This window comes from Rhinopithecus bieti, unplaced genomic scaffold, assembly GCF_001698545.2.
Source record: "Rhinopithecus bieti isolate Rb0 unplaced genomic scaffold, ASM169854v2 scaffold_60078, whole genome shotgun sequence".
NCBI classification, from domain to species: domain Eukaryota; kingdom Metazoa; phylum Chordata; class Mammalia; order Primates; family Cercopithecidae; genus Rhinopithecus; species Rhinopithecus bieti.
The window spans coordinates 11,639-23,997 of NW_016822746.1; the positions used below are offsets into that span (position 1 = coordinate 11,639).

At 40.3% G+C, this 12,359-nt stretch overlaps 1 pseudogene; it reads right to left on the minus strand.

Moving 5' to 3' along the window:
* Positions 1-448: 448 nt before the first annotated feature.
* Positions 449-2,083, minus strand: LOC108521282 (protein FRG2-like-2; annotated as a pseudogene).
* Between the last annotated feature and the right edge of the window lie 10,276 nt (positions 2,084-12,359).

A 12,359-nucleotide genomic window follows, 5' to 3' on the forward strand; every position in this document is an offset into this window, starting at 1 on the left:
TGAACCCAGGAAGAGGAAGTTGCAGTGAGCTAAGATTGTGTCACTGCACTCCGGCCTGGGTAACATAGCAAGAATGTCTCAAAAAGAAAAGAAAAAAAAAAAGGAGCATGTAACTTCATATTTACTTTTATACAATCTATGCAAATTCACATGATTACATTCTCATATTTTTCTGATTATATAGAAATGCACGACTGTCACCAGATATCCAAAAGGCATCAAATGGCTAACATGAAATATAGAATTTGTCTATAGCCTTAGCGCTCTGCAAAATGCAGGGCTCACCATGCTGAGTATATTGCTCAAGTTTCTTTCCTATGACTTCTTCGGGTTCTGTCATTTGTTAACACAGTGCATCTAAAATTGTCACTGCTGGTCATCTGGAAGAATCTGAGAAGTAGCAGATCCTTGTTCTCATTCCCAGAGCTGCATCCTCTGTTGAGCAGGATCAGGGTGCTCCCAGCTCAGCCTCATCTGATCCACTGACAGACTTAGTTATCTCCTGCCCAGGGAAGGGATGGGCTTCTCTATCCAGGGCTGAATCCCCAGGACCAGGCAGTGTGGCTGGGACAAGCCAGCCCTCAGCAGGGAAGACATAAGCTGCCTGGGTGGACATGGCATAGAATGTCTGCACCTGGGCACACAGAGGCCCCGGAACCGAGTGAGCAGTGTCAGCTACTCCCAGATTAGTGGAGAATGGATCTGCCGGGCCTGCACCTGGGCTAGGTCTTGATAAATCGCCTCTGACATAGCTCACACAGAGGTCACAAAGCTTTTTTGATGTGATGGTGTTTGGACTCCTAGGTCCTGTGCCGCTTACTGTACAAGCCCTGGAATGTCCCCTATGGTGAGCATCACACGTCTCCTGGATTTCACTGTTGTGCACAGCAGCGGAGGATCTTGATTTTTTTTTTTTTTTTTTTTTTTTTTTTTTTTTTTTTTTTGCAACATCAAGCTGCACTCCTCTTCTGGACAGTTCCCTGCAGAGAAAGCATGTGAGAGACTCGCCAGAGCAGTCCCCACAGACCCTCATTTTCAGAACCTCCTGTGCACCCAGGTGAACCCCACTTGTCTCTCCCACTCCTTCCAGGCCATCTCAGCACTGGAATGAAGTGAGGCTGAACCCCTTGTAAGTCCCCAGATATTCTCAGAGTGCTAAGATATCAAAAATTTATTTGTCAGTAACTGCCTTTCCGCTCAAGTCTGGTATGAAAGTTTCCTGATAATTTGCCTTTTGGGGCAAATAAAAAACAAAAAAACCACCACTACCACCGCCAACAAAAAACACCAAGATTCTACCTGCTCTGTCTTGGCAGCTGTCCTTGGAGCCGATTTCTCTTTTCCTGCAGTTTTCCCGATATGAGCTGGACTCTGGTTCTGTGAATACAATGAGAGTTTGAGAAAGTGCCTCCGACTGAACACCCTGAAGTCCCTAGTCCATCCTGGGCATACAGGAGCTCAGGTTGCCACCAAACCCCAGCTCTCTTCTGTTCTCCAGTGTCCAGGATCTGTAAGGCCCTGGCTGCCAAGGAGCTCCCGGTTTCCTGGCCAGGGGAGCCTGTGTTGCTGCCCTGTCCTTTCTCACCTGGAAAGCGTAAAATCTTACCGGATCCGGCAGTGCTGTTCCCGGCCTTGAGCTTGCTTTCCTCAGAATTCTCCTCCTTGTTTGGATTGGGCTCCAATCCTGCTGCAAAAGGGTCTATCTCTGATGCTTTTTTACGGATCACTCTTTCATGTGAAACTCTTCTGCCAGCATCATGAGTGAACACATTTCTCAAAGTCCCCTGAGGGCACCAAGCCATTTCCCATCCCCAAATCTCAAAATAAAACCCTACTAAAGACACATGGCTCAGTATCCCTGATTCCAACCCTCCTTCCAGCCTCCATGGGAGCAGCCCAAGGCCTTACCTTGCCTTTGTATGTGCTTCTCTCTGGAATGGGAGGAGGCAATCTTGTCTTTTCCTTTGAATGGTTTCTTCTCATCTGAGCTCTTTTCTCTAAAGATCTGTGGGAAAGGGGGCTGGTCAGTGGGGCCTTGGATGGAGGAGCAGTGGAGACCCCGGTCTTCATTTCCCTTTCCCATGTTGAGGCTCAAGTGAAAAGAGCCCACTCTTACTCGTCCAAAGGCGGACTACGGGTTATTCTGCTGGACCTCCCTTTTATACGTCCCTCGGCTGCGCATGGATGACTCTTATTGGTTGAAAAGGTTTCTCCTTCCTGCCACTTCTTAGAGCCTCAACAAGAAGTTTCTTGCTGTAGTTCTACTGGGGGCCTAGACACAGTTAAGGAGAGACTTTTTCAGGATCCTGTCATAGTGACAAGAAAACAAAGAACCGGGAGCACAGGGATCCGAAGATTGGGGAATCATTTCTTTCAATTTCTGTCTCAGTTATATTTTGCACAGAAAGAGAATTTATTATACGTAGTGTTAACATTGTATACATAGATATTATAATTTCTTAAATGCTTGGAAACAACAAATGTCAAATTGTGGTTGATTGTATTAGATCCACACATATATGATGAAATAAAAATGCAAAGAAAAAATAAATACCAAATGAAATGGCCCATCCTACCTTAAAAATGGGGAAGATAATTAGATCAAATGCAATAAAATTGAATTGATTAGATTAGAGCCAGTGCTAACCTTATCAGCCCCTATTTCCTGAGGTAGCAAAAAGTCTAGGTGGAAAAGCTTTCCTCCTTTCTCACCCTGCCTCAGTCATCCTGGGAGCACCACTGTGTTCTGTGGAATTTACCCAGCCTCCCTAGTAAAACTGGACTTGATCCCAAACAGGTAACCCAACTGATCACAAGAAAAACAGCCTAGATTCTGAACACTCCGCTCCTATCTTCACACCGCAGATACCACCCAAATCCCATCAAAGCCCACATTGTTTCTCAACATTCACCATCAAGACATATTCCAGGGCAGCCTCTCAAAATTGCCTCAGTGAGATGGTACAAGGTGTGGGGGAGCTCCAGGTTCAGAACAGTGGCCACATCCCTTCCTACTGCGGCCGAGTCTGTCTCTGCTGGTCAGAGCCCTCAGATTACAGAAGGGTTAGTTCATGTCCCAGCAAGTGTTTCCTGAAAGGACCTTCTTGTCTCCCCGTCTGCTGAGGAAAGCATGCAGGAATGAGACCTTCTGTATTAGGGAGTACTCGGCCTCCAGTCCCAGATGACTAGATTGACTAATGAGCTGAATCTCTGAGGAGGAGAAGGACACAGGGAAGAGACTGTTGGGCGAGTCTGTGTTTTCCCAGCTGTGCTGTCTGTGCAAATAGTGGAACCAAAAAAGATAATAGTGGTCGACAGACACTGCCTAGTGAAATTATCTGAATGTAAATGGAACTTATCATAATATCATTATGTATTATAATATTAAAATATATAAACTTTATTTGACATCTAAATAAATTTTGATATGATATACATCATGTAAAATTTGGTCAGGTAATTTTATAAGAAAATTGAGTTAAATTCTGTAACAACATTAGCATATAAACTCAATAGAAAGCTAGGAAAATTGTCTGCTCTTGTGTAAATTACTGCTTTTTGGGTAACTCTGTAAAGGTGTGAAGACGGGTCTGCTACTTATTTTATAAGTAAGTACTTGATAAGACAACAACTTGCAAATCTTTGCTGTTTTTAACCAGAGCCCTCTCAAGATATGAGAATATTTTACTCTAAGTATTTCCATAGATACCATAATAGGAATTTTGTTCATTTTAGTTAATACATTATTATAACATATATTAGTTATTAATAGTTTATGTCATTGTTAAAATATACTTCTATAGGCAAAATATTACACGNTCCATCTCAAAAAAAGAAAAAACTCAGGCTTATTTTTATCAGAATCTAGATTTTAAATAACATTTCTAGGTGTGTCCTTTCAATAAAAATCCAAACCAAAACAAACAAAAAATGTCTAGGTAATTCCCATGAATATTAATAACTGTTAAATTGGATACTTTTATTTTTAAGAGAGGGATTGTTTATATGGATGTGTTGGTGTGTCAAACATGTACAGTTAAGATTGTACCTTTTTTTGACAGAGCCTCACTCATCACTCTGGATGGAGTGCAGCGGTGCAATCACAGCTCACTGCAGCCTTGACCTCCCAGACTCCAGTGATCCTCCCAAGTCAGCCTCCCAGATAGCTGTGATGACAAGTGTGCACCACTGTGCCCAACTAACTTTTAAAAAATTGTTGTAGAGATGAGATCTCACTATCTTGCCCCAGTGAGTTCTTGTTATGTTGTCTAGGCTGGTCTCAAAGTGAGACCTCTGAGCTCTGGCTCCCAAAGTGATGAGGTTACAAACGTGAGCCACCATGCCCTGTCAAGATTAGACCTTTCAGTGAGTGCACATCTTACCTCAAAAAAACAAAACAAAACAAAAAAAACTTATTAAAAGATAAAGTCTGAGTTAAAATGGGTTCACATTAATGATTTTAATTTGGTACTTCTATTGTTAAAAGAGGGATTGTTTATATCAATGCAAACCCTTATTTATTTATTTATTTATTTATTTATTTATTTATTTATTTATTTTGAGACAGAGTCTCACTCTGTCACCCAGGCTGATGTGCAGTGGCACAATCACAACTCACTCTAGCCTCAAACTCCCAGAATCAAGGGATCCTGCTGTATCAACATCCCAAGTAGCTGGAACTACAGGCATGCACCACCGCACCTGATTAATTTTTTAAAAAATTTTAAAATAAAGTTGTGGTCTCACTATGCTGCCCAGGCTGCTCTCAAACTCCTGATCTCAAATGCTCCTCCTGCCTCATCATTCAAAAGTGGTAGGATTACACAGGTGGAAGCCATTATGCTCAGTCAAGATTTTACCTTCAATGAGCATTCATTTTGTATCAGAAAAAAATAATAAATGATAAAGTCTGTGTGAGAAATGAGTTGAAGTATAGATAATACAAAATTGGCATGTTATTAGGTGTTGTTGAGCCTGGGTAACAGGCCTATTGTACTGTTTCTTTTATTTTGTATATGCTTTAAATTTTCTGTGATAAAACATGTGTAAGAAAACAAAGTTGATCTACAATGTTAGCCCTTAAGATCTTAGTGACTTTGGGGAAGCAAAAAGAGAGAAAGTGGTTGCCAGGGCATCAGTGAAGCTGGTTCTATTTCTAGGTTACACATGTGTGCTCACTTTGTAATAACTCATTGAACTTTACGTGATTTCTTTGTATACGTCTTTCTGCATGAATGTTATACATATATAAAAATTTAAATATTACCTATTTGCACGAAATTTTAACTTCATATCTCAGAATAATTGCACTGTTTTGTATTGTTTTAAAGTGGGACGTGTTTACTCAGGGCATCATCAGGTGGATATTAACATTCCAAGGTATTTACTTATGTCCTAACACTTTGGTGACCTTCTAAGTCTTCCCATGTTTACATTCAATTTAGTAGGTAGGATAGTTTTAATTTTTTAGGGTATAGGCCAAGCATGGTGGGTCATGCCTACAGTCTCAGCTCTTTGGGAGGCAAAGGCAGGAGAATCATTCAAGTCCAGTATTTTGAGTTTTTTTTAGGATGCAGTTATTCTTCAGCAAAGTCCTCTCCCCACAGTGAGGTTCAGCAATACAAGGGCACCTAGCACGTACTATGCATTTGGTATGAGTAGAACTGGATTGGATCAGGAATAAAATGTGTAGCAGAGGGCAGTTCTGCAAAGAAAAGTAGGTAATGCAGGTAAGATCAGAAGACCACAACCCAGCAGCAAATCTTTCCATTTATTTCAGGAAACCATTTGCCATTAGGTCACCAGAAGAGGTTGATGTAAGCAGCAGTTTGAGGGCTTGGTTGTACCCCATAGTCACCCAGAGAGCTTTAAACAGCACTGTGGCCCAGGTCCCACTACAGGGATTCTGAATGCATTTATCTATTGCCTTTTGAGTTTAGGTAATTTTAAAAGCCTCCCTGGTGATTCTTATGTGCACCCAGGGGGAACAACCCCTGGTTCGGGGTGAGAAATGCATTTGCTGTGCATGTTTTCCATGTGTGCAGCGGTGATTTGCCCCATGGCCACTCCTGAGTTTGGGGTCTTAGAAAATACACTTGTCTTGTTAAAAATCGAAAAACAACTTCAAGACACACTCAGCTGTTTGGCTAAAATGCAGCAGGAGAAAATATTTTCTCAACAGATGTATCTGGATGGCACCTGCTTTCAGAGGAAAAGGTGGTTTCAAGCACAATATAGCACTCTTTTCCTACAGGCTTTCAAGGCCTTTTACTATCATATCCTTATGAATCACAGGAATAAAAAAATCATAGTTACATGACTGTCCAATATGATATTGGGAAAAAAATTAATGGCATGTCTTCCATGCTCAGGTACCCTGATTAAAATCAATTAAGACCCATCTGCCTGGTGTGGTGGCTCACACCTGTAATTCCAGCACTTTGAAAGGCAGAGGCTGGAGGATTACTTGAGCTCAGGAGTTCAAGACCAGCCTGTTCAACATAGAAAAACCTCATCTCTGCCAAAAATACAAATATTGGCCGGTTGTGATAATGTGCCCCTGTGGTCCCAGCTATTTGGGAGGCTGAGGTGGGAGCCCAAAATGTCAAAGCTGCAGTGAACCACTGCACCCCAGCCAGAGTGACAGGGAAAGAGACCCTGTCTCAGAAATAAAAATGAATAAAGAGACCCATTCTTTTAGACACCCTGCTTCTTCTACATGAGACACGGGGCTTTTGACCTGAAATGTTTTAAGATAAACTGAAAATTCTCCCATGATCAGGAGCAGTAGATGGGGGTTGCTCACTTCCTGCTCTTTGAGTTGAAGCTTGGCAGAGGTCTGGAGACTCAAACTGATAAATATATTAATTGCTTTCTTTTCATATGTTGTATTAAGCTATTCTTGCATTGCTATTTAGAAAACCTGAGACTGGGTTATTTATAAGAAAAGTTTGATTGGCTCATCGAACTGAGACTGGGTGATTTATAAGAAAAGAGTCTGATTGGCTCATGGTTCTGAAGGCTGTACAGGAAGCACAGCACCGGCGTCTGCTTCTGGGAAGGCCTAGGGAGCTTACACTCACGTGAAAGAGTAGCAGGCGTCTCACGTGGTAGCAGCAGGAACAAGAAAGATGGGGAGGAACGGGCCACACTTCTAAACAGCCAGATCTCGTGAGTACTCACTATTCCAAGGACAGCGCAGAGCCACGAGGGACTCATCCCGTGATTCAACCATCTCCTCCCCAGGCCCCACCTGCCACATTGGGGATGAAAATTCAACATGAGATTTGGAGCGGATGTCTAAACTATATCACATGACCATCAGAAAAACAGATGAAGAATTCATGGTTTCTGCTGTCCGGAAAGTTTTCGTCTAGAGCAAACAGATTAATGGCTGAATTCAGCATCCTGTGGTCGGAAGGGAGAAAGGAGCTGCACAGGGGGCCTTGGCTGCATTTGCTCCACTTCCCTTATGCTGTTCCTCTGAGTTCCAATGTCACCACCTGAAGGGCTATTCGTGGAAAGAAGAATTATTGTTATTGTTGTGATTATTTCTATTTCTTTTATCTTGGTAAAAAAAAAAAAAAAATAGTTTTTAGCTTCCCATATAATTGTCCTAAAAAACCCCGAGAGTTTTGCTTAAGTTTCTTGTTATCATGTGTTATAAAAATTGACAGGGAAGTGGCTAAACAGATAAAATTACATAAGCTCTAAGAGTCGAGTTCCTGGTGGGCAGGCTTAGGAAAGACAGAACTGGACATACTCCACCAGTATGGACACCAGAAACATGGGGTCCACTTTCTGGTCCAGCCCTACCCAGATCCACCCTCTTCTAAGGCCTCATCCAGGTCTGGCCTCACCCTAGAATCTTCTCTCCCAGAACTGATTAAAGGAGACAGGAGATTCAGGTGGGGGCTCCTGCTGCCTCCTGAGCTGGTGCCCACAAATTCCTAAAATGGAAAAGCAGATAAATGGAAGCAAATAATTCTATATTTGGGGGCCATAATTTCTTTTTCATTGAAGCCAATGCTTTTAGAGACATCCCACCTAGCAACTTGTTCTCCATTCCTGCAAATCCAGTGGCTGCTCCACAAGGCACAAGAAAGTAAATATAAATATAAAACATCTCTCTGAACAGTTCACCCTTTTTTCTCTATCCTTCTCATCTGTCTATATAGCTTTTATTCTGCACATTTTATTTTTCAGGTAAATAGTTTTTAAAATGGAAGAAAAAATAGAAATGCCAGGCCCTTCATTTAAATCCTGAAAATTACAGAAAACTTAGCACCCAACTCCCAGGGTGCTGAGGATTAACTCACATCATGCAATGTTTCCCGAACAGTGCTCTGTGACAGACTTCTGAACACATGGTACGTGCTCAATAAACATTGTATTAACTCATGTGTATGTGTTTTCCAAATGCAGATTTACTCAAACATTGAAGCCTTCTCTAGGCTTTCTAAACTGTAAAGACCCAGCAGAAAATGACATGTTTGGAAATGGTGATTGGTGGTTTCCACTTTAGGCCAAAAGTATTTGTGTTGTGGTAAGAGTATTGGGTGTCAGGAGCTCTGTGCTGTGCCTACTTTCTCTAGCTGAGTGCTACTGGATGTAGTGGAAGAAACATCAGCATTAAGAGGAGACTTTTTAAAGAAGCCAATTCATGGACCCTTTCCAAACCTGAAGAATCACGTTACTAAAAGAGAGGCCTGGAATGGGAAATAATTCATATGCACATTGAAAGTTGAGAGGCAGCTGGGAAGAATCGCGTTACTAAAAGAGAGGCCTGGAATCGGAAATAATTCACAGGCACATTGAAACTTGAGAGGCAGCCGAGCGTGGTGGCTCACGCCTGTAATCCCAACACTTTGGGAGGCCGAAGTGGGCAGATCACCTGAGGTCAGGAGTTCAAGACCAGCCTGGGCAACATGGCCAAACCATGTCTCTACTAAAACATACAAAAATTAGCCAGGTGTGGTGGCTGGTGCCTGTAATCCTAGCTACTTGGGTGGCTGAGACTGGAGAATCGCTCGAACCTGGGAGATGGAGGTTGCAGTGAGCTAAGATGGCGCTATGGCACTCCTGCCAGGACAATGAGTGAAAACTCTGTTGAAAGAAAGAAAGAAAGAGAAAAGAAAGAAAGAAAGAAAGAAAGAAAGAAAGAAAGAAAGAAAGAAAGAAAGAAAGAAAGAAAGAAAGAGAGAGAGAAGAAAGGAAAGAGAGAAAGAGAGAGAGAGAAGAAAGGAAAGAAAGAAAGGGAGAAAGAGAAAGAAGGAAGGAAGGAAGGAAGGAAGGAAGGAAGGAAGAAAGAAAGAAAGAAAGAAAGAAAGAAAGAAAGAAAGAAAGACAGACAGACAGGAAGGGAGAAACTTAGAAACTTGAGAGGCAATGCTTAGTTCCAGCCGTAATCACATGGCCAGCTTAAAGAAATACCATCACCTATGCCCTCCCCAGAGACTCTGTGTATTGGTCTTGGTGGGAGCATCTACGTGGTTGTAATTAGAATGTCAAATTGTCCCTCTCTGATGATTACATAATACTATATATACAAAAAATCTAAAGACCACCAAAAAAACTCTTAATTTGATAAATAAATTTAATAATGTTTCAGGATGCAAAAATCAATGTACCAAAATTAGTAGCATTTTTATACACTAATGATGATAAAGCTGAGAACTGAATTAAAAAGTCACTTCCTTTTACAATGGCTACAAAAAAGGTAAAATGCTTAGAAATACAATTAGTCAAAGAGATGAAAGATCCCTACAAGGAAAACTACAAAACACTGATGAAAGAAATTGTACCTGACACAAATGAGAAAAACATCCCATGCTCATGGATTGGAAGAATTGTGATCATTAAAATGACTCTACTGCCCAAAGCAATCTACATATTAAATGCAATTCCTACCAAAATGCCAATGTTATTTTTTATAAAATTAGAGAAAAAATTCTAAAATTCACATGGAACCACAAAAAGAGCCTGAATAGCCAAAGCAAATCTAAGCAAAGAGAATAAAGCTGGAGATATTATGTTATCTGACTTAAAATTATACTAGAAGGTTTTATTAACCAAAACAGCATGGTACTGATATAAAATGACACATAGATCAATGGTACAGAATAGAGAACCTAGAAATAAAGCCACATACCTACAAACAACTGATCTTTTACAAAGTCAACAAAAACATTCACTGGAGAAATGACATCCTATTCAACAAATTGTGCTGGAAAAATTATATTGCCATATGCAGAAGTATGGAATGGCATCCCTATGTCACACCATATACAAAAATCAACTCAATATGGATTAAAAGACTAAAATGTAAGACCTGAAACTATTAAAATGCTAGAAGAAACTCTCGGATAAACTCTTCTGGACATTAACTGGACAAAGAATTTATGACTAAGATCTCAAAAGCAGATGTAACAATAACAAAAATAGACAAAAGGAACTCAATGAAACTAAAAAGCTCCTGAAAATGAGTTTTTTACTTAACACAGTGAACAGAAAACCTATGGAATGAGATAAATGTTTACAAGTTTTGCATGTGACAAAGATCTAATGTCCAGAATATACAAGAAACTCAAATAGCTCAACAAAAATAAAACAAGTAACCATTAAAGAGCAAGTAAAAAATATGAACATTAAAAAACAAAAAAAGACAATGATGGTCAACAAGCATGTAAAACATGCTCAGCATCGTCAATGATCAGATAAATGCCAATTAAAAACCACAATGAGATACCAACTTACACTATGTAGAATGGCTATCACTAAAAAGCAGAAAAATGAGCTATCAACAAGGATACAGAGAAAAGAGAACACTTATACATTGTTTGTGGAAATGTAACTTTCTACAACCTCTATGGAAAACAGTATGGAGATTTCAAAAAAGACCAAAAATAGAGCTTCCATTTGATTCAGTACTCCCACTACTTGGTATCTACCCAAAGGAAAATAATTTATTACGTAAAGAAAATACCCACACTCACATGTTTATCACAGCATTATTCACAATAGCCAATATATGAAATCAATTTAAATTTATCAATCAGTAATCGAATAAAGAAAATGTGCTATACATTTATATCATGGAATGCTACTTAGCCATGAAGAAGAATAAAATCATGTATTTTGCAACAACATGAATAAAACCGGAGGCCATTATTGTAAGTGAAAAAACTCAGAAACAGAAAATCAAATTCTGTATTTTCTCACTTGTAAGTGGGAACTCAATTACGCATACACTTGGATATAGAGACTGGAAAATTAGATACTGGAGACTCAGAAAGATGGAAGGTTGGCAGAGGGTTTAGCAATGGGAAAATAACTATCTGGGACAATAAACAGCGTTCAGATGATTGTCACACCAGAAGCCCATACTTCATCACTATGCAACATGCTTCTGTGAGGGAACTGCATTTGTACTCTCTAATGTATTAATAAAGAGATAAAAAAGGCCTGGCTCAGTGACTCAAGCTTATAATCCCAGCACTTTGGGAGGCTGAGGTGGGCGGATCACATGGTTAGGAGTTCAAGATCAGCCTGGCCAATATAGTGAAACACCATCTCTACTAAAAATACAAAAATTAGCCGGGCATGGTGCAGCAGGGCTGTAGTCCCGCCTGTAGTCCCAGCTACTCGGGAGGCTGAGGCAGGAGAATCACTTGAACCCGGGAAGCGGAGGTCGTGGTGAGCCAGGATTGTCACTGCACTCCAGCTTGGGGAACAGAGGGAGACTCCGTCCCCCCCCACAAAAAAGAAAATAAAATAAACTTTGGTTTTTATCAAGAGGGCAAACTGAATAGACCTCATAATTTTCATAGATAATTAGATTAGGCAAAAAATAATTTTAATGAAAATAAAAAATAGTATTGTATTTAAGAATGGGATAGAAAGATAATTTGATGAATTAGAGTAGTTAGTACTTAGCACATACAATATGTTAGGTTAGATTCTAAACCACTTAGACATTTATGGACAGAATATCTAACAGAGTAAAATAAGTAACACAAAGACTCATGGGCAACGACAAATTGACATATTTTCAATCATATTAGATGACATTAAAACCATTAACAAATTTACTGTTTTGTTTCATAATAAAAAATGTTAAATAACTTCATTATAAAGTTTAATTACGCATATAGATAAATGGACAGCATTTTGACCAGTAGACAGAAGATACACATGTTCAAAGACCAGACAAAATTATTTATTTTTGGGGGGGAGTGAACAGTTTTATTATCTGGGGATATACCGGGGTCCTCCCCCTGGGAGGTGGGGTCTTCCACTGGTTACCCCACCAGTGCTCCAGGGGCGCCATGCGATTCCGTGCTGCGCTCAACCAGGGGCCA